This window comes from Misgurnus anguillicaudatus, chromosome 5 (assembly GCF_027580225.2).
Source record: "Misgurnus anguillicaudatus chromosome 5, ASM2758022v2, whole genome shotgun sequence".
In the NCBI taxonomy this organism is placed as follows: Eukaryota; Metazoa; Chordata; class Actinopteri; order Cypriniformes; family Cobitidae; genus Misgurnus; species Misgurnus anguillicaudatus.
The window spans coordinates 4,695,820-4,716,933 of record NC_073341.2 but is presented as its reverse complement, the minus strand read 5'-3'; the positions used below and the strand labels follow the sequence as shown (position 1 = coordinate 4,716,933).

Below are 21,114 nucleotides of genomic sequence, written 5' to 3'. Positions count from 1 at the left end.
AATTAAAAGGGGAGATGGTTTTAATGATTTGTTTGCCCTAAATACAACTGAAAAACACACAATACACTTTTAATTATGTCTTAATTAAGTTCAAAACATTTTTTAAACATGTTTTAATACAAATCTTGCTATTATTTTGTAAAATAAAGTGTAAAATGTTTGGAAAGATCTGCTTTAACACTATTTTGACCAGCAGGTGTCGCCAGCGAGTGTGGTGTTTCGAACGCTTCGAAAAACTGAATCAATTTCCGAAGCAATAGGTTCAATTGATTCGAAGTTCGAAAAGCTTCGTTTCTGCCATCACTAGTGTTCAGTGGCTTTAAACAAAGGCGCCTTGTGACTCCAACATAGGGACGGCAAGAGGTGCGAAAACGGCGGACGAACAGCAGCGTTCAGCTTGTGCCATACCGCTTGCATTTCAATCGGCAGTGCATAGACAAAGCAAACCTCCCCGTCGGGGAATCGAACCCCGGTCTTCCGCGTGACAGGCGGAGATACTGTCCACTATACTAACGAGGACTTCTCTCTCTCGCCCTGGCGTCACGCCCGCCAACCTCCCCTTCGAAAGAGTAGTCTTGGGATTCTGTGGTTATCAAGTTACAGACACCAGCAGGAGGCATGGAAGGGAATCGACTGAATCCGTGATCAATTCAGTGCAGCTCTGAAACAACAGTTGGTTCAGGATATTCACAAGTCCTGTTGAGCAACACCTGTCCGCCTGCGTTGGTGGTATAGTGGTGAGCATAGCTGCCTTCCAAGCAGTTGACCCGGGTTCGATTCCCGGCCAACGCATCGCTTTTCGCTCGACCCCATCGTGAGGAGGAGAGCAAAGCAGCGCACTTCTACAGCCGATTTTGATTCGTAAAAGGTGGCTCGCGCAAGTTGTTTGAGAAGTCAAACGAAACACAGATCTCCCCGTCGGGGAATCGAACCCCGGTCTTCCGCGTGACAGGCGGAGATACTGTCCACTATACTAACGAGGACTTCACGTCTGGGTTGAGTCGCCGAGCCGGATAGTGAACCCAGAACGCAGCTTATAACACACTCCCCATTTGTGATGACAGCCTTCCTGTTTATTCTCCCCGTTTATTTTTTGTTTGTTTATTTTGTGTGTTTGTTTCTATTTTAAAAAGTTTCTTTACCTGTTTTTTTAAAAAACATTCCCTTCTACTTCCCCAGCCAACTACCATCCTTACCCCAAAATCAGTAAACCCCCTAGATTGGTCCTTTAAAAGGACAACCCTACCCCATTCTGAAGCTCAACCCATCCCCTTGCTTTTTTACTATTTACCTGAAATAAATTAACCATAAACTACACCCTGCCCTAACACCAGCTATCATAGCCCCAAAAAGAATGTTTGAATTGAAAATGATCTATTAAGCTGAAGGTCTTAGACCTTGTTCTTCTGTTGGGGCCCTTTCTTTTTCCTTTTATTTTCTAGAGGCTATGGAAATGAATGAAGATTCCCCTGGCTTGGAAGAAAATTCCTCTTCTGTCAATTTTGGGCTGGCTTTTATTATTTTTTTGTTTTTTGAGATTTGAAAACCTAATGGGATGGAGATTGGAGGTAACCTGTGCCGGTGCATCCTCTGTGTAATGTGCACAGAGTTTCATTCCCCAAAACCTCTCAGCAAAAGATCACACTGTGACATGTTAGTAGCCTGTGCCTGTGTCTTTATTTTGGGCAGGAAGGTATTTCTACCTCTTTGGCTCCTCCCAGGTGGAAGGGTCTGGGTGGATCCTGAACCAGAAATTACCCTTTTTGAACATTATGGTGTGGCACAGGGAGCACACTGGGTCGAGGTTTGTTGGGCATGACTCAAGTTTTCCTTCAACTGCGTATAAATCTTTCGCCTTTTACTAAAGATTTCCGTGGAGGGGGACCGTTGTGAGTTTATTGTATTTTTGGGTGCTCTGCGCACAGCAGAGCTGCGTAACTTTGGTCAATTGTAGAAAATCTTTCTTTATGGTTTTGTTTGTCGCGAGGTGTTCAGTAACGATGGTCGCTTTCGAAGCGCAGCTTCGTGAGGCTTCGAAACTTTTACGAATCTTTTGTTTCGAGTCAATCGGCTCGGAGCGTGTTTCAAACTGGCCAAGTCACGTGATTTTAGCAAACGAGGCTTCATTACGTCATAACTGTTTCGAATCGTTTCGAAAATCAGATTTAATGACAAAAATGTGCATAATTAAAAGGGGAGATGGTTTTAATGATTTGTTTGCCCTAAATACAACTGAAAAACACACAATACACTTTTAATTATGTCTTAATTAAGTTCAAAACATTTTTTAAACATGTTTTAATACAAATCTTGCTATTATTTTGTAAAATAAAGTGTAAAATGTTTGGAAAGATCTGCTTTAACACTATTTTGACCAGCAGGTGTCGCCAGCGAGTGTGGTGTTTCGAACGCTTCGAAAAACTGAATCAATTTCCGAAGCAATAGGTTCAATTGATTCGAAGTTCGAAAAGCTTCGTTTCTGCCATCACTAGTGTTCAGTGGCTTTAAACAAAGGCGCCTTGTGACTCCAACATAGGGACGGCAAGAGGTGCGAAAACTGTGGACGAACAGCAGCGTTCAGCTTGTGCCATACCGCTTGCATTTCAATCGGCAGTGCATAGACAAAGCAAACCTCCCCGTCGGGGAATCGAACCCCGGTCTTCCGCGTGACAGGCGGAGATACTGTCCACTATACTAACGAGGACTTCTCTCTCTCGCCCTGGCGTCACGCCCGCCAACCTCCCCTTCGAAAGAGTAGTCTTGGGATTCTGTGGTTATCAAGTTACAGACACCAGCAGGAGGCATGGAAGGGAATCGACTGAATCCGTGATCAATTCAGTGCAGCTCTGAAACAACAGTTGGTTCAGGATATTCACAAGTCCTGTTGAGCAACACCTGTCCGCCTGCGTTGGTGGTATAGTGGTGAGCATAGCTGCCTTCCAAGCAGTTGACCCGGGTTCGATTCCCGGCCAACGCATCGCTTTTCGCTCGACCCCATCGTGAGGAGGAGAGCAAAGCAGCGCAATTCTACAGCCGATTTTGATTCGTAAAAGGTGGCTCGCGCAAGTTGTTTGAGAAGTCAAACGAAACACAGATCTCCCCGTCGGGGAATCGAACCCCTGTCTTCCGCGTGACAGGCGGAGATACTGTCCACTATACTAACGATGACTTCACGTCTGGGTTGAGTCGCCGAGCCGGATAGTGAACCCAGAACGCAGCTTATAACACACTCCCCATTTGTGATGACAGCCTTCCTGTTTATTCTCCCCGTTTATTTTTTGTTTGTTTATTTTGTGTGTTTGTTTCTATTTTAAAAAGTTTCTTTACCTGTTTTTTTTAAAAAACATTCCCTTCTACTTCCCCAGCCAACTACCATCCTTACCCCAAAATCAGTAAACCCCCTAGATTGGTCCTTTAAAAGGACAACCCTTCCCCATTCTGAAGCTCAACCCATCCCCTTGCTTTTTTACTATTTACCTGAAATAAATTAACCATAAACTACACCCTGCCCTAACACCAGCTATCATAGCCCCAAAAAGAATGTTTGAATTGAAAATGATCTATTAAGCTGAAGGTCTTAGACCTTGTTTTTCTGTTGGGGCCCTTTCTTTTTCCTTTTATTTTCTAGAGGCTATGGAAATGAATGAAGATTCCCCTGGCTTGGAAGAAAATTCCTCTTCTGTCAATTTTGGGCTGGCTTTTATTATTTTTTTTTGTTTTTTGAGATTTGAAAACCTAATGGGATGGAGATTGGAGGTAACCTGTGCCGGTGCATCCTCTGTGTAATGTGCACAGAGTTTCATTCCCCAAAACCTCTCAGCAAAAGATCACACTGTGACATGTTAGTAGCCTGTGCCTGTGTCTTTATTTTGGGCAGGAAGGTATTTCTACCTCTTTGGCTCCTCCCAGGTGGAAGGGTCTGGGTGGATCCTGAACCAGAAATTACCCTTTTTGAACATTATGGTGTGGCACAGGGAGCACACTGGGTCGAGGTTTGTTGGGCATGACTCAAGTTTTCCTTCAACTGCGTATAAATCTTTCGCCTTTTACTAAAGATTTCCGTGGAGGGGGACCGTTGTGAGTTTATTGTATTTTTGGGTGCTCTGCGCACAGCAGAGCTGCGTAACTTTGGTCAATTGTAGAAAATCTTTCTTTATGGTTTTGTTTGTCGCGAGGTGTTCAGTAACGATGGTCGCTTTCGAAGCGCAGCTTCGTGAGGCTTCGAAACTTTTACGAATCTTTTGTTTCGAGTCAATCGGCTCGGAGCGTGTTTCAAACTGGCCAAGTCACGTGATTTTAGCAAACGAGGCTTCATTACGTCATAACTGTTTCGAATCGTTTCGAAAATCAGATTTAATGACAAAAATGTGCATAATTAAAAGGGGAGATGGTTTTAATGATTTGTTTGCCCTAAATACAACTGAAAAACACACAATACACTTTTAATTATGTCTTAATTAAGTTCAAAAAAATTTTTAAACATGTTTTAATACAAATCTTGCTATTATTTTGTAAAATAAAGTGTAAAATGTTTGGAAAGATCTGCTTTAACACTATTTTGACCAGCAGGTGTCGCCAGCGAGTGTGGTGTTTCGAACGCTTCGAAAAACTGAATCAATTTCCGAAGCAATAGGTTCAATTGATTCGAAGTTCGAAAAGCTTCGTTTCTGCCATCAGTAGTGTTCAGTGGCTTTAAACAAAGGCGCCTTGTGACTCCAACATAGGGACGGCAAGAGGTGCGAAAACGGCGGACGAACAGCAGCGTTCAGCTTGTGCCATACCGCTTGCATTTCAATCGGCAGTGCATAGACAAAGCAAACCTCCCCGTCGGGGAATCGAACCCCGGTCTTCCGCGTGACAGGCGGAGATACTGTCCACTATACTAACGAGGACTTCTCTCTCTCGCCCTGGCGTCACGCCCGCCAACCTCCCCTTCGAAAGGCGGAAAGTTGGTTCAGGATATTCACAAGTCCTGTTGAGCAACACCTGTCCGCCTGCGTTGGTGGTATAGTGGTGAGCATAGCTGCCTTCCAAGCAGTTGACACGGGTTCGATTCCCGGCCAACGCATCGCTTTTCGCTCGACCCCATCGTGAGGAGGAGAGCAAAGCAGCGCACTTCTACAGCCGATTTTGATTCGTAAAAGGTGGCTCGCGCAAGTTGTTTGAGAAGTCAAACGAAACACAGATCTCCCCGTCGGGGAATCGAACCCTGGTCTTCGGCGTGACAGGCGGAGATACTGTCCACTATACTAACGAGGACTTCACGTCTGGGTTGAGTCGCCGAGCCAGATAGTGAACCCAGAACGCAGCTTATAACACACTCCCCATTTGTGATGACAGCCTTCCTGTTTATTCTCCCCGTTTATTTTTTGTTTGTTTATTTTGTGTGTTTGTTTCTATTTTAAAAAGTTTCTTTACCTGTTTTTTTTTAAAAAACATTCCCTTCTACTTCCCCAGCCAACTACCATCCTTACCCCAAAATCAGTAAACCCCCTAGATTGGTCCTTTAAAAGGACAACCCTACCCCATTCTGAAGCTCAACCCATCCCCTTGCTTTTTTTACTATTTACCTGAAATAAATTAACCATAAACTACACCCTGCCCTAACACCAGCTATCATAGCCCCAAAAAGAATGTTTGAATTGAAAATGATCTATTAAGCTGAAGGTCTTAGACCTTGTTCTTCTGTTGGGGCCCTTTCTTTTTCCTTTTATTTTCTAGAGGCTATGGAAATGAATGAAGATTCCCCTGGCTTGGAAGAAAATTCCTCTTCTGTCAATTTTGGGCTGGCTTTTATTATTTTTTTTTGTTTTTTGAGATTTGAAAACCTAATGGGATGGAGATTGGAGGTAACCTGTGCCGGTGCATCCTCTGTGTAATGTGCACAGAGTTTCATTCCCCAAAACCTCTCAGCAAAAGATCACACTGTGACATGTTAGTAGCCTGTGCCTGTGTCTTTATTTTGGGCAGGAAGGTATTTCTACCTCTTTGGCTCCTCCCAGGTGGAAGGGTCTGGATAAACATGGGTTGGTGGTGTTAAATGATGGTAGACCTACTAGATTTCAGGTTAATCAAGGGGGTAGTTCCTGTTTAGATTTAACGTTTGCTTCTCCAGAGTTAGCCATGAGAGCAGAGTGGGATATAATGGACCGATATACGATTGGGAGTGATCATGTCCCAGTTTTAAGTAGATTTGGGAGGAAGTTGGTAAAAGAGCAGGAATATAGGTCAGAAAAATATAATTATTCTAAGGCTAGATGGGAAGAATTTAATATAAGAGCTCAGGAAGAGATTAATTATGTGGTTAAAGATGATATAGACAAGTGGAATGATTCTTTGTGCTGTATGTTGATTCAGGTAGCAGAAGAGTTTATTCCAAAGTATGATTGTCCAAAAGAACGGCAAATTGTGCCTTGGTGGAATGAGAAATGTACTCAAGCAGTGTTAGCTCGAAATAAGGCATATCGAAAGGTAAGGAAGTGTCCAATGGAAGAATACGCAATAGATTATAAGAGATTAAGGGCTAAGGCTAGAAGAGTTATAAAAGAGGCAAAGAGGGAAAGCTGGCGTAAGTTTTGTGGTACTTTAGGACCTGAAACAAATAGTAGGAGGTTATGGGCACTGGTGCATAGGATGACAGGAGAGTATCGGACTAATAAAATTCCGGTGTTAAAATTTGAGGGACAGGAAGCAGTTAAAAATAAGGAGAAAGCTGATCTGTTAGTTAAGTCTTTTAAGGAGGTGCATAGTTCAGAAAGCATTACCCCAATTAGTAAAAAGGAAAGAGAAAAGAAATTAAAAAATGAGAAGTATAAACTTGAATATAATAAAGATAACATGAGGGTGGTGAATGCATATTTTTCATTGGAAGAGTTAAAACAAGCAATCGCAAGGGGGAAAAATACAACGCCTGGTAGAGATAGAATAGGATATCAAATATTTCTTCATTTGGATGATGTCGTGTTAGAGGAAGTGTTGGAATTAGTTAATGTAGTATGGGAATGTAGTATTTTGCCGAGGGAATGGAAACATGCAACGATTGTTCCAATATTAAAACCGGGGAAAAAGGCAGATGATCCTAAATCATATCGCCCTATTGCTCTTACAGCTGTTTTATGCAAGATTATGGAACGTATGGTTACAGATCGGTTAGTATATATGCTTGAGAAACAGGAATTCTTTGTTCCGTACCAAAGTGGTTTTAGAGCGGGAAGGTCTACTATGGACTCTGTATTAGTGTTGGACTTAGATATTAGAAGAGCTATGGCGAATAAGGAAGTTGTCATGAGTGTGTTTTTAGACATTGAAAAAGCCTATGATACAGTATGGAAAGAGGGCTTAATGATAAAGTTATATGATGCTGGGGTAAGAGGTAGGATGTTAAATTGGATTAAAGATTTTCTGAGGGAGCGTACCATTCAGGTGAAAGTAGACGGGTCAATGTCCAGAAAGGAAAGTGTGGAAAATGGAACCCCTCAGGGAAGCGTTATTAGCCCAGTGTTATTTAATGTAATGATTAACGATATTTTTAGTAAGTTAAATAGAGGTTTTGGAATGGCATTATTTGCTGACGATGCAGCTGTTTGGAAAAGAGGGCGGAATTTGAATTATATTTATAAACAAATGCAACAAGCAATTAATAAAGTAGAGGCATGGGCAGATGAATGGGGTTTTAGAATTTCAGTATCAAAATCAAAATATGTTGTGTTTGGTTTAAAGAGGAAAATTTTAGATAAGGCTTTAAGTATTTATAAAAGTCCTATAGAAAAAGTTAAATCATTTAAGTTCTTAGGTGTTTGGTTTGAGGAAAGAATGACTTGGAAAGAGCACATAAATAATACAGTGAAAAAGTGTGAGAGGGTTATTAATACCTTAAGATGTTTAGTGGGAATGGACTGGGGTGCAAGTAGAGAGTGTTTAATGATGATTTTTAGGGGAATAATTAGAGCTAATATTGATTATGGGTGTATGGTATATAGATCAGCATCAGGATCTGTTTTAAAGAAATTGGATGTAGTACAAGCAAAAGCACTGAGAATTTGTGGAGGAGCAATGAGATCTACGCCACTTAATGCTTTGTTAATTGAAATGGGGGAGACTACACTAGAGCTCCGACGGAATAAATTATTCCTGTTTTATTGGACAAAGTTAAGAAGTTATAATTGTGTTAACCCAGCTAGGATTTTATTAGAGGAGCACTGGGAACTTCAGGAAAGGGATGGAAATAAAAAAGAGAGTAGGAAGACGTCAATAGGTAAGGAAGCTCAGGATACAGGAGTGAACGATATCATGATCGTACCAGTAATTATTTGGCCTCCAGTACCTCCATGGTTACTGCCAGTTCCTAAAGTGGACCTAAGTATTTTAGAGCAAATAAAGGAATATGAAGGTAACCCTGTGGATATGGTGTATAAGCATTTAAAGGAGAGCTGGCCCGAGTATGTGCAGATATTTACGGATGGTTCAATGAATTTAAGAAGTAAGAGAACAGCAATAGGAATAAGTATCCCTCAGCTGAAAGTAATGAATGGAAAGAGGCTAACAGATAATATGTCAGCCATTACTGCAGAGTTGGTGGCTATTTTATTGGCCTTGGAGTGGGTGGAGGAAAATGGATCGGGGGAAAAGAATAATTTGTTCAGACTCAAGTGCTGCTTTAATGGCATTAAAGGGAAGGAAAAGTGAAGTCAGGGCAGATCTAGTTGTAGAAATCTTAGTAACACTTAATAGAGTTAATAAAATGGGGAATATAGTGGGATTTATTTGGGTACCTGCTCACATTGGGGTTAAGGGAAATGAAGAGGCAGATGAAATGGCAAGAAGTGCAGTAAATAGAAGTGAAGTGGAGTTGGAGGTTATGTTCGGTAGGGTAGAATGTAAAAGTATTATCCAAGAAAGAACAATAAAATTATGGCAAAAAGAATGGAATGAGGGATATAAAGGCAGACATTATTATTCTGTTCAGCCAATAGTAGGATGTAATGTAAGTACAACATTAGAAATGAAAGATAGTGTCATTTTGACTAGATTAAGGTTGGGCCATTGTACATTAAACTTTGGGTTGGCAAGGGTTGGGAAGCATCCAGATGGCAGATGTAGATGTGGACAAGAAGAAACTGTAAATCATGTAATAATGGAGTGTTCCATCCATTATACAGCAAGACGTCACATGATTTCAGAGTTATTGGAGTGTGGAATCTCTAATATATCTGTACAGACTATTCTTAACCCAAAGGATTATGAGTCCATAAAGATTTTTATTAAGTTTCTGCGCAAGACTGGACTGTACGCAAGGATTTAAAGGCTAAACCGAGTCCCTTAATGACCTGAGGAGGGCAGTAATACGCCGGTGATGCGTCTATGCTGCCGCAAATTCAAAAGAAGAAGAAGAAGAAGGTGGAAGGGTCTGGGTGGATCTTGAACCAGAAATTACCCTTTTTGAACATTATGGTGTGGCACAGGGAGCACACTGGGTCGAGGTTTGTTGGGCATGACTCAAGTTTTCCTTCAACTGCGTATAAATCTTTCGCCTTTTACTAAAGATTTCCGTGGAGGGGGACCGTTGTGAGTTTATTGTATTTTTGGGTGCTCTGCGCACAGCAGAGCTGCGTAACTTTGGTCAATTGTAGAAAATCTTTCTTTATGGTTTTGTTTGTCGCGAGGTGTTCAGTAACGATGGTTGCTTTCGAAGCGCAGCTTCGTGAGGCTTCGAAACTTTTACGAATCTTTTGTTTCGAGTCAATCGGCTCGGAGCGTGTTTCAAACTGGCCAAGTCACGTGATTTTAGCAAACGAGGCTTCATTACGTCATAACTGTTTCGAATCGTTTTGAAAATCAGATTTAATGACAAAAATGTGCATAATTAAAAGGGGAGATGGTTTTAATGATTTGTTTGCCCTAAATACAACTGAAAAACACACAATACACTTTTAATTATGTCTTAATTAAGTTCAAAAAAAATTTTAAACATGTTTTAATACAAATCTTGCTATTATTTTGTAAAATAAAGTGTAAAATGTTTGGAAAGATCTGCTTTAACACTATTTTGACCAGCAGGTGTCGCCAGCGAGTGTGGTGTTTCGAACGCTTCGAAAAACTGAATCAATTTCCGAAGCAATAGGTTCAATTGATTCGAAGTTCGAAAAGCTTCGTTTCTGCCATCACTAGTGTTCAGTGGCTTTAAACAAAGGCGCCTTGTGACTCCAACATAGGGACAGCAAGAGGTGCGAAAACGGCAGACGAACAGCAGCGTTCAGCTTGTGCCATACCGCTTGCATTTCAATCGGCAGTGCATAGACAAAGCAAACCTCCCCGTCGGGGAATCGAACCCCGGTCTTCCGCGTGACAGGCGGAGATACTGTCCACTTTACTAACGAGGACTTCTCTCTCTCGCCCTGGCGTCACGCCCGCCAACCTCCCCTTCGAAAGAGTAGTCTTGGGATTCTGTGGTTATCAAGTTACAGACACCAGCAGGAGGCATGGAAGGGAATCGACTGAATCCGTGATCAATTCAGTGCAGCTCTGAAACAACAGTTGGTTCAGGATATTCACAAGTCCTGTTGAGCAACACCTGTCCGCCTGCGTTGGTGGTATAGTGGTGAGCATAGCTGCCTTCCAAGCAGTTGACCCGGGTTCGATTCCCGGCCAACGCATCGCTTTTCGCTCGACCCCATCGTGAGGAGGAGAGCAAAGCAGCGCACTTCTACAGCCGATTTTGATTCGTAAAAGGTGGCTCGCGCAAGTTGTTTGAGAAGTCAAACGAAACACAGATCTCCCCGTCGGGGAATCGAACCCCTGTCTTCCGCGTGACAGGCGGAGATACTGTCCACTATACTAACGAGGACTTCACGTCTGGGTTGAGTCGCCGAGCCGGATAGTGAACCCAGAACGCAGCTTATAACACACTCCCCATTTGTGATGACAGCCTTCCTGTTTATTCTCCCCGTTTATTTTTTGTTTGTTTATTTTGTGTGTTTGTTTCTATTTTAAAAAGTTTCTTTACCTGTTTTTTTAAAAAACATTCCCTTCTACTTCCCCAGCCAACTACCATCCTTACCCCAAAATCAGTAAACCCCCTAGATTGGTCCTTTAAAAGGACAACCCTACCCCATTCTGAAGCTCAACCCATCCCCTTGCTTTTTTACTATTTACCTGAAATAAATTAACCATAAACTACACCCTGCCCTAACACCAGCTATCATAGCCCCAAAAAGAATGTTTGAATTGAAAATGATCTATTAAGCTGAAGGTCTTAGACCTTGTTCTTCTGTTGGGGTCCTTTCTTTTTCCTTTTTTTTTCTAGAGGCTATGGAAATGAATGAAGATTCCCCTGGCTTGGAAGAAAATTCCTCTTCTGTCAATTTTGGGCTGGCTTTTATTATTTTTTTGTTTTTTGAGATTTGAAAACCTAATGGGATGGAGATTGGAGGTAACCTGTGCCGGTGCATCCTCTGTGTAATGTGCACAGAGTTTCATTCCCCAAAACCTCTCAGCAAAAGATCACACTGTGACATGTTAGTAGCCTGTGCCTGTGTCTTTATTTTGGGCAGGAAGGTATTTCTACCTCTTTGGCTCCTCCCAGGTGGAAGGGTCTGGGTGGATCCTGAACCAGAAATTACCCTTTTTGAACATTATGGTGTGGCACAGGGAGCACACTGGGTCGAGGTTTGTTGGGCATGACTCAAGTTTTCCTTCAACTGCGTATAAATCTTTCGCCTTTTACTAAAGATTTCCGTGGAGGGGGACCGTTGTGAGTTTATTGTATTTTTGGGTGCTCTGCGCACAGCAGAGCTGCGTAACTTTGGTCAATTGTAGAAAATCTTTCTTTATGGTTTTGTTTGTCGCGAGGTGTTCAGTAACGATGGTCGCTTTCGAAGCGCAGCTTCGTGAGGCTTCGAAACTTTTACGAATCTTTTGTTTCGAGTCAATCGGCTCGGAGCGTGTTTCAAACTGGCCAAGTCACGTGATTTTAGCAAACGAGGCTTCATTACGTCATAACTGTTTCGAATCGTTTCGAAAATCAGATTTAATGACAAAAATGTGCATAATTAAAAGGGGAGATGGTTTTAATGATTTGTTTGCCCTAAATACAACTGAAAAACACACAATACACTTTTAATTATGTCTTAATTAAGTTCAAAACATTTTTTAAACATGTTTTAATACAAATCTTGCTATTATTTTGTAAAATAAAGTGTAAAATGTTTGGAAAGATCTGCTTTAACACTATTTTGACCAGCAGGTGTCGCCAGCGAGTGTGGTGTTTCGAACGCTTCGAAAAACTGAATCAATTTCCGAAGCAATAGGTTCAATTGATTCGAAGTTCGAAAAGCTTCGTTTCTGCCATCACTAGTGTTCAGTGGCTTTAAACAAAGGCGCCTTGTGACTCCAACATAGGGACGGCAAGAGGTGCGAAAACGTCGGACGAACAGCAGCGTTCAGCTTGTGCCATACCGCTTGCATTTCAATCGGCAGTGCATAGACAAAGCAAACCTCCCCGTCAGGGAATCGAACCCCGGTCTTCCGCGTGACAGGCGGAGATACTGTCCACTATACTAACGAGGACTTCACGTCTGGGTTGAGTCGCCGAGCCGGATAGTGAACCCAGAACGCAGCTTATAACACACTCCCCATTTGTGATGACAGCCTTCCTGTTTATTCTCCCCGTTTATTTTTTGTTTGTTTATTTTGTGTGTTTGTTTCTATTTTAAAAAGTTTCTTTACCTGTTTTTTAAAAAACATTCCCTTCTACTTCCCCAGCCAACTACCATCCTTACCCCAAAATCAGTAAACCCCCTAGATTGGTCCTTTAAAAGGACATCCCTACCCCATTCTGAAGCTCAACCCATCCCCTTGCTTTTTTACTATTTACCTGAAATAAATTAACCATAAACTACACCCTGCCCTAACACCAGCTATCATAGCCCCAAAAAGAATGTTTGAATTGAAAATGATCTATTAAGCTGAAGGTCTTAGACCTTGTTCTTCTGTTGGGGCCCTTTCTTTTTCCTTTTATTTTCTAGAGGCTATGGAAATGAATGAAGATTCCCCTGGCTTGGAAGAAAATTCCTCTTCTGTCAATTTTGGGCTGGCTTTTATTATTTTTTTGTTTTTTGAGATTTGAAAACCTAATGGGATGGAGATTGGAGGTAACCTGTGCCGGTGCATCCTCTGTGTAATGTGCACAGAGTTTCATTCCCCAAAACCTCTCAGCAAAAGATCACACTGTGACATGTTAGTAGCCTGTGTCTTTATTTTGGGCAGGAAGGTATTTCTACCTCTTTGGCTCCTCCAGGTGGAAGGGTCTGGGTGGATCTTGAACCAGAAATTACCCTTTTTGAACATTATGGTGTGGCACAGGGAGCACACTGGGTCGAGGTTTGTTGGGCATGACTCAAGTTTTCCTTCAACTGCGTATAAATCTTTCGCCTTTTACTAAAGATTTCCGTGGAGGGGGACCGTTGTGAGTTTATTGTATTTTGGGTGCTCTGCGCACAGCAGAGCTGCGTAACTTTGGTCAATTGTAGAAAATCTTTCTTTATGGTTTTGTTTGTCGCGAGGTGTTCAGTAACGATGGTCGCTTTCGAAGCGCAGCTTCGTGAGGCTTCGAAACTTTTACGAGTCTTTTGTTTCGAGTCAATCGGCTCGGAGCGTGTTTCAAACTGGCCAAGTCACGTGATTTTAGCAAACGAGGCTTCATTACGTCATAACTGTTTCGAATCGTTTCGAAAATCAGATTTAATGACAAAAATGTGCATAATTAAAAGGGGAGATGGTTTTAATGATTTGTTTGCCCTAAATACAACTGAAAAACACACAATACACTTTTAATTATGTCTTAATTAAGTTCAAAAAATTTTTTAAACATGTTTTAATACAAATCTTGCTATTATTTTGTAAAATAAAGTGTAAAATGTTTGGAAAGATCTGCTTTAACACTATTTTGACCAGCAGGTGTCGCCAGCGAGTGTGGTGTTTCGAACGCTTCGAAAAACTGAATCAATTTCCGAAGCAATAGGTTCAATTGATTCGAAGTTCGAAAAGCTTCGTTTCTGCCATCACTAGTGTTCAGTGGCTTTAAACAAAGGCGCCTTGTGACTCCAACATAGGGACGGCAAGAGGTGCGAAAACGGCGGACGAACAGCAGCGTTCAGCTTGTGCCATACCGCTTGCATTTCAATCGGCAGTGCATAGACAAAGCAAACCTCCCCGTCGGGGAATCGAACCCCGGTCTTCCGCGTGACAGGCGGAGATACTGTCCACTATACTAACGAGGACTTCTCTCTCTCGCCCTGGCGTCACGCCCGCCAACCTCCCCTTCGAAAGAGTAGTCTTGGGATTCTGTGGTTATCAAGTTACAGACACCAGCAGGAGGCATGGAAGGGAATCGACTGAATCCGTGATCAATTCAGTGCAGCTCTGAAACAACAGTTGGTTCAGGATATTCACAAGTCCTGTTGAGCAACACCTGTCCGCCTGCGTTGGTGGTATAGTGGTGAGCATAGCTGCCTTCCAAGCAGTTGACCCGGGTTCGATTCCCGGCCAACGCATCGCTTTTCGCTCGACCCCATCGTGAGGAGGAGAGCAAAGCAGCGCACTTCTACAGCCGATTTTGATTCGTAAAAGGTGGCTCGCGCAAGTTGTTTGAGAAGTCAAACGAAACACAGATCTCCCCGTCGGGGAATCGAACCCCGGTCTTCCGCGTGACAGGCGGAGATACTGTCCACTATACTAACGAGGACTTCACGTCTGGTTTGAGTCGCCGAGCCGGATACGCAGCTTATAACACACTCCCCATTTGTGATGACAGCCTTCCTGTTTATTCTCCCCGTTTATTTTTTGTTTGTTTATTTTGTGTGTTTGTTTCTATTTTAAAAAGTTTCTTTACCTGTTTTTTAAAAAACATTCCCTTCTACTTCCCCAGCCAACTACCATCCTTACCCCAAAATCAGTAAACCCCCTAGATTGGTCCTTTAAAAGGACATCCCTACCCCATTCTGAAGCTCAACCCATCCCCTTGCTTTTTTACTATTTACCTGAAATAAATTAACCATAAACTACACCCTGCCCTAACACCAGCTATCATAGCCCCAAAAAGAATGTTTGAATTGAAAATGATCTATTAAGCTGAAGGTCTTAGACCTTGTTCTTCTGTTGGGGCCCTTTCTTTTTCCTTTTATTTTCTAGAGGCTATGGAAATGAATGAAGATTCCCCTGGCTTGGAAGAAAATTCCTCTTCTGTCAATTTTGGGCTGGCTTTTATTATTTTTTTGTTTTTTGAGATTTGAAAACCTAATGGGATGGAGATTGGAGGTAACCTGTGCCGGTGCATCCTCTGTGTAATGTGCACAGAGTTTCATTCCCCAAAACCTCTCAGCAAAAGATCACACTGTGACATGTTAGTAGCCTGTGCCTGTGTCTTTATTTTGGGCAGGAAGGTATTTCTACCTCTTTGGCTCCTCCCAGGTGGAAGGGTCTGGGTGGATCTTGAACCAGAAATTACCCTTTTTGAACATTATGGTGTGGCACAGGGAGCACACTGGGTCGAGGTTTGTTGGGCATGACTCAAGTTTTCCTTCAACTGCGTATAAATCTTTCGCCTTTTACTAAAGATTTCCGTGGAGGGGGACCGTTGTGAGTTTATTGTATTTTTGGGTGCTCTGCGCACAGCAGAGCTGCGTAACTTTGGTCAATTGTAGAAAATCTTTCTTTATGGTTTTGTTTGTCGCGAGGTGTTCAGTAACGATGGTCGCTTTCGAAGCGCAGCTTCGTGAGGCTTCGAAACTTTTACGAATCTTTTGTTTCGAGTCAATCGGCTCGGAGCGTGTTTCAAACTGGCCAAGTCACGTGATTTTAGCAAACGAGGCTTCATTACGTCATAACTGTTTCGAATCGTTTCGAAAATCAGATTTAATGACAAAAATGTGCATAATTAAAAGGGGAGATGGTTTTAATGATTTGTTTGCCCTAAATACAACTGAAAAACACACAATACACTTTTAATTATGTCTTAATTAAGTTCAAAACATTTTTTAAACATGTTTTAATAGAAATCTTGCTATTATTTTGTAAAATAAAGTGTAAAATGTTTGGAAAGATCTGCTTTAACACTATTTTGACCAGCAGGTGTCGCCAGCGAGTGTGGTGTTTCGAACGCTTCGAAAAACTGAATCAATTTCCGAAGCAATAGGTTCAATTGATTCGAAGTTCGAAAAGCTTCGTTTCTGCCATCACTAGTGTTCAGTGGCTTTAAACAAAGGCGCCTTGTGACTCCAACATAGGGACGGCAAGAGGTGCGAAAACGGCGGACGAACAGCAGCGTTCAGCTTGTGCCATACCGCTTGCATTTCAATCGGCAGTGCATAGACAAAGCAAACCTCCCCGTCGGGGAATCGAACCCCGGTCTTCCGCGTGACAGGCGGAGATACTGTCCACTATACTAACGAGGACTTCTCTCTCTCGCCCTGGCGTCACGCCCGCCAACCTCCCCTTCGAAAGAGTAGTCTTGGGATTCTGTGGTTATCAAGTTACAGACACCAGCAGGAGGCATGGAAGGGAATCGACTGAATCCGTGATCAATTCAGTGCAGCTCTGAAACAACAGTTGGTTCAGGATATTCACAAGTCCTGTTGAGCAACACCTGTCCGCCTGCGTTGGTGGTATAGTGGTGAGCATAGCTGCCTTCCAAGCAGTTGACCCGGGTTCGATTCCCGGCCAACGCATCGCTTTTCGCTCGACCCCATCGTGAGGAGGAGAGCAAAGCAGCGCACTTCTACAGCCGATTTTGATTCGTAAAAGGTGGCTCGCGCAAGTTGTTTGAGAAGTCAAACGAAACACAGATCTCCCCGTCGGGGAATCGAACCCCGGTCTTCCGCGTGACAGGCGGAGATACTGTCCACTATACTAACGAGGACTTCACGTCTGGGTTGAGTCGCCGAGCCGGATAGTGACCCAGAACGCAGCTTATAACACACTCCCCATTTGTGATGACAGCCTTCCTGTTTATTCTCCCCGTTTATTTTTTGTTTGTTTATTTTGTGTGTTTGTTTCTATTTTAAAAAGTTTCTTTACCTGTTTTTTTAAAAAACATTCCCTTCTACTTCCCCAGCCAACTACCATCCTTACCCCAAAATCAGTAAACCCCCTAGATTGGTCCTTTAAAAGGACAACCCTACCCCATTCTGAAGCTCAACCCATCCCCTTGCTTTTTTACTATTTACCTGAAATAAATTAACCATAAACTACACCCTGCCCTAACACCAGCTATCATAGCCCCAAAAAGAATGTTTGAATTGAAAATTATCTATTAAGCTGAAGGTCTTAGACCTTGTTCTTCTGTTGGGGCCCTTTCTTTTTCCTTTTATTTTCTAGAGGCTATGGAAATGAATGAAGATTCCCCTGGCTTGGAAGAAAATTCCTCTTCTGTCAATTTTGGGCTGGCTTTTATTATTTTTTTGTTTTTTGAGATTTGAAAACCTAATGGGATGGAGATTGGAGGTAACCTGTGCCGGTGCATCCTCTGTGTAATGTGCACAGAGTTTCATTCCCCAAAACCTCTCAGCAAAAGATCACACTGTGACATGTTAGTAGCCTGTGTCTGTGTCTTTATTTTGGGCAGGAAGGTATTTCTACCTCTTTGGCTCCTCCCAGGTGGAAGGGTCTGGGTGGATCCTGAACCAGAAATTACCCTTTTTGAACATTATGGTGTGGCACAGGGAGCACACTGGGTCGAGGTTTGTTGGGCATGACTCAAGTTTTCCTTCAACTGCGTATAAATCTTTCGCCTTTTACTAAAGATTTCCGTGGAGGGGGACCGTTGTGAGTTTATTGTATTTTTGGGTGCTCTGCGCACAGCAGAGCTGCGTAACTTTGGTCAATTGTAGAAAATCTTTCTTTATGGTTTTGTTTGTCGCGAGGTGTTCAGTAACGATGGTCGCTTTCGAAGCGCAGCTTCGTGAGGCTTCGAAACTTTTACGAATCTTTTGTTTCGAGTCAATCGGCTCGGAGCGTGTTTCAAACTGGCCAAGTCACGTGATTTTAGCAAACGAGGCTTCATTACGTCATAACTGTTTCGAATCGTTTCGAAAATCAGATTTAATGACAAAAATGTGCATAATTAAAAGGGGAGATGGTTTTAATGATTTGTTTGCCCTAAATACAACTGAAAAACACACAATACACTTTTAATTATGTCTTAATTAAGTTCAAAACATTTTTTAAACATGTTTTAATACAAATCTTGCTATTATTTTGTAAAATAAAGTGTAAAATGTTTGGAAAGATCTGCTTTAACACTATTTTGACCAGCAGGTGTCGCCAGCGAGTGTGGTGTTTCGAACGCTTCGAAAAACTAAATCAATTTCCGAAGCAATAGGTTCAATTGATTCGAAGTTCGAAAAGCTTCGTTTCTGCCATCATTAGTGTTCAGTGGCTTTAAACAAAGGCGCCTTGTGACTCCAACATAGGGACGGCAAGAGGTGCGAAAACTGCGGACGAACAGCAGCGTTCAGCTTGTGCCATACCGCTTGCATTTCAATCGGCAGTGCACAGACAAAAGCAAACCTCCCCGTCGGGGAATCGAACCCCGGTCTTCCGCGTGACAGGCGGAGATACTGTCCACTATACTAACGAGGACTTCTCTCTCTCGCCCTGGTGTCACGCCCGCAAACCTCCCCTTCGAAAGAGTAGTCTTGGGATTCTGTGGTTATCAAGTTACAGACACCAGCAGGAGGCATGGAAGGGAATCGACTGAATCCGTGATCAATTCAGTGCAGCTCTGAAACAACAGTTGGTTCAGGATATTCACAAGTCCTGTTGATCAACACCTGTCCGCCTGCGTTGGTGGTATAGTGGTGAGCATAGCTGCCTTCCAAGCAGTTGACCCGGGTTCGATTCCCGGCCAACGCATCGCTTTTCGCTCGACCCCATCGTGAGGAGGAGAGCAAAGCAGCGCACTTCTACAGCCGATTTTGATTCGTAAAAGGTGGCTCGCGCAAGTTGTTTGAGAAGTCAAACGAAACACAGATCTCCCCGTCGGGGAATCGAACCCCGGTCTTCCGCGTGACAGGCGGAGATACTGTCCACTATACTAACGAGGACTTCACGTCTGGGTTGAGTCGCCGAGCCGGATAGTGAACCCAGAACGCAGCTTATAACACACTCCCCATTTGTGATGACAGCCTTCCTGTTTATTCTCCCCGTTTATTTTTTGTTTGTTTATTTTGTGTGTTTGTTTCTATTTTAAAAAGTTTCTTTACCTGTTTTTTAAAAAACATTCCCTTCTACTTCCCCAGCCAACTACCATCCTTACCCCAAAATCAGTAAACCCCCTAGATTGGTCCTTTAAAAGGACATCCCTACCCCATTCTGAAGCTCAACCTTGCTTTTTTACTATTTACCTGAAATAAATTAACCATAAACTACACCCTGCCCTAACACCAGCTATCATAGCCCCAAAAAGAATGTTTGAATTGAAAATGATCTATTAAGCTGAAGGTCTTAGACCTTGTTCTTCTGTTGGGGCCCTTTCTTTTTCCTTTTATTTTCTAGAGGCTATGGAAATGAATGAAGATTCCCCTGGCTTGGAAGAAAATTCCTCTTCTGTCAATTTTGGGCTGGCTTTTATTATTTTTTTGTTTTTTGAGATTTGAAAACCTAATGGGATGGAGATTGGAGGTAACCTGTGCCGGTGCATCCTCTGTGTAATGTGCACAGAGTTTCATTCCCCAAAACCTCTCAGCAAAAGATCACACTGTGACATGTTAGTAGCCTGTGCCTGTGTCTTTATTTTGGGCAGGAAGGTATTTCTACCTCTTTGGCTCCTCCCAGGTGGAAGGGTCTGGGTGGATCCTGAACCAGAAATTACCCTTTTTGAACATTATGGTGTGGCACAGGGAGCACACTGGGTCGAGGTTTGTTGGGCATGACTCAAGTTTTCCTTCAACTGCGTATAAATCTTTCGCCTTTTACTAAAGATTTCCGTGGAGGGGGACCGTTGTGAGTTTATTGTATTTTTGGGTGCTCTGCGCACAGCAGAGCTGCGTAACTTTGGTCAATTGTAGAAAATCTTTCTTTATGGTTTTGTTTGTCGCGAGGTGTTCAGTAACGATGGTCGCTTTTGAAGCGCAGCTTCGTGAGGCTTCGAAACTTTTACGAATCTTTTGTTTCGAGTCAATCGGCTCGGAGCGTGTTTCAAACTGGCCAAGTCACGTGATTTTAGCAAACGAGGCTTCATTACGTCATAACTGTTTCGAATCGTTTCGAAAATCAGATTTAATGACAAAAATGTGCATAATTAAAAGGGGAGATGGTTTTAATGATTTGTTTGCCCTAAATACAACTGAAAAACACACAATACACTTTTAATTATGTCTTAATTAAGTTCAAAACATTTTTTAAACATGTTTTAATACAAATCTTGCTATTATTTTGTAAAATAAAGTGTAAAATGTTTGGAAAGATCTGCTTTAACACTATTTTGACCAGCAGGTGTCGCCAGCGAGTGTGGTGTTTCGAACGCTTCGAAAAACTGAATCAATTTCCGAAGCAATAGGTTCAATTGATTCGAAGTTCGAAAAGCTTCGTTTCTGCCATCACTAGTGTTCAGTGGCTTTAAACAAAGGCGCCTTGTGACTCCAACATAGGGACGGCAAGAGGTGCGAAAACGGCGGACGAACAGCAGCGTTCAGCTTGTGCCATACCGCTTGCATTTCAATCGGCAGTGCATAGACAAAGCAAACCTCCCCGTCGGGGAATCGAACCCCGGTCTTCCGCGTGACAGGCGGAGATACTGTCCACTATACTAACGAGGACTTCTCTCTCTCGCCCTGGCGTCACGCCCGCCAACCTCCCCTTCGAAAGAGTAGTCTTGGGATTCTGTGGTTATCAAGTTACAGACACCAGCAGGAGGCATGGAAGGGAATCGACTGAATCCGTGATCAATTCAGTGCAGCTCTGAAACAACAGTTGGTTCAGGATATTCACAAGTCCTGTTGAGCAACACCTGTCCGCCTGCGTTGGTGGTATAGTGGTGAGCATAGCTGCCTTCCAAGCAGTTGACCCGTGTTCGATTCCCGGCCAACGCATCGCTTTTCGCTCGACCCCATCGTGAGGAGG

The 21,114-nt window shown here is 42.8% G+C and overlaps 15 non-coding genes across 15 annotated transcripts; all 15 read left to right on the top strand.

Annotated features, from left to right (window-relative positions):
* The first annotated feature begins 720 nt into the window (after positions 1–720).
* On the top strand, positions 721–792 carry trnag-ucc (transfer RNA glycine (anticodon UCC)). Its single transcript has one exon. It is a non-coding gene; the product is annotated as a tRNA-Gly (tRNA).
* A 1,024-nt stretch (positions 793–1,816) lies between these two features.
* LOC141364015 (U5 spliceosomal RNA) lies at positions 1,817–1,932 on the top strand. Its single transcript, XR_012369765.1, has one exon. It is a non-coding gene; the product is annotated as a U5 spliceosomal RNA (small nuclear RNA).
* A 973-nt stretch (positions 1,933–2,905) lies between these two features.
* Positions 2,906–2,977, top strand: trnag-ucc (transfer RNA glycine (anticodon UCC)). The gene has a single exon. It is a non-coding gene; the product is annotated as a tRNA-Gly (tRNA).
* Positions 2,978–4,004: 1,027 nt separating this feature from the next.
* LOC141364014 (U5 spliceosomal RNA) lies at positions 4,005–4,120 on the top strand. The gene has a single exon (XR_012369764.1). It is a non-coding gene; the product is annotated as a U5 spliceosomal RNA (small nuclear RNA).
* Positions 4,121–4,996: 876 nt separating this feature from the next.
* Positions 4,997–5,068, top strand: trnag-ucc (transfer RNA glycine (anticodon UCC)). The gene has a single exon. It is a non-coding gene; the product is annotated as a tRNA-Gly (tRNA).
* Positions 5,069–9,491: 4,423 nt separating this feature from the next.
* On the top strand, positions 9,492–9,607 carry LOC129415141 (U5 spliceosomal RNA). Its single transcript, XR_008634728.2, has one exon. It is a non-coding gene; the product is annotated as a U5 spliceosomal RNA (small nuclear RNA).
* Positions 9,608–10,580: 973 nt separating this feature from the next.
* On the top strand, positions 10,581–10,652 carry trnag-ucc (transfer RNA glycine (anticodon UCC)). Its single transcript has one exon. It is a non-coding gene; the product is annotated as a tRNA-Gly (tRNA).
* A 1,024-nt stretch (positions 10,653–11,676) lies between these two features.
* LOC129415169 (U5 spliceosomal RNA) lies at positions 11,677–11,792 on the top strand. Its single transcript, XR_008634753.2, has one exon. It is a non-coding gene; the product is annotated as a U5 spliceosomal RNA (small nuclear RNA).
* A 1,597-nt stretch (positions 11,793–13,389) lies between these two features.
* On the top strand, positions 13,390–13,504 carry LOC129415109 (U5 spliceosomal RNA). The gene has a single exon (XR_008634697.2). It is a non-coding gene; the product is annotated as a U5 spliceosomal RNA (small nuclear RNA).
* Positions 13,505–14,477: 973 nt separating this feature from the next.
* trnag-ucc (transfer RNA glycine (anticodon UCC)) lies at positions 14,478–14,549 on the top strand. Its single transcript has one exon. It is a non-coding gene; the product is annotated as a tRNA-Gly (tRNA).
* A 1,011-nt stretch (positions 14,550–15,560) lies between these two features.
* LOC129415111 (U5 spliceosomal RNA) lies at positions 15,561–15,676 on the top strand. The gene has a single exon (XR_008634699.2). It is a non-coding gene; the product is annotated as a U5 spliceosomal RNA (small nuclear RNA).
* Positions 15,677–16,649: 973 nt separating this feature from the next.
* On the top strand, positions 16,650–16,721 carry trnag-ucc (transfer RNA glycine (anticodon UCC)). The gene has a single exon. It is a non-coding gene; the product is annotated as a tRNA-Gly (tRNA).
* Positions 16,722–17,744: 1,023 nt separating this feature from the next.
* On the top strand, positions 17,745–17,860 carry LOC129415153 (U5 spliceosomal RNA). Its single transcript, XR_008634739.2, has one exon. It is a non-coding gene; the product is annotated as a U5 spliceosomal RNA (small nuclear RNA).
* A 974-nt stretch (positions 17,861–18,834) lies between these two features.
* trnag-ucc (transfer RNA glycine (anticodon UCC)) lies at positions 18,835–18,906 on the top strand. Its single transcript has one exon. It is a non-coding gene; the product is annotated as a tRNA-Gly (tRNA).
* A 1,016-nt stretch (positions 18,907–19,922) lies between these two features.
* Positions 19,923–20,038, top strand: LOC129415164 (U5 spliceosomal RNA). Its single transcript, XR_008634749.1, has one exon. It is a non-coding gene; the product is annotated as a U5 spliceosomal RNA (small nuclear RNA).
* Positions 20,039–21,114: the final 1,076 nt, after the last annotated feature.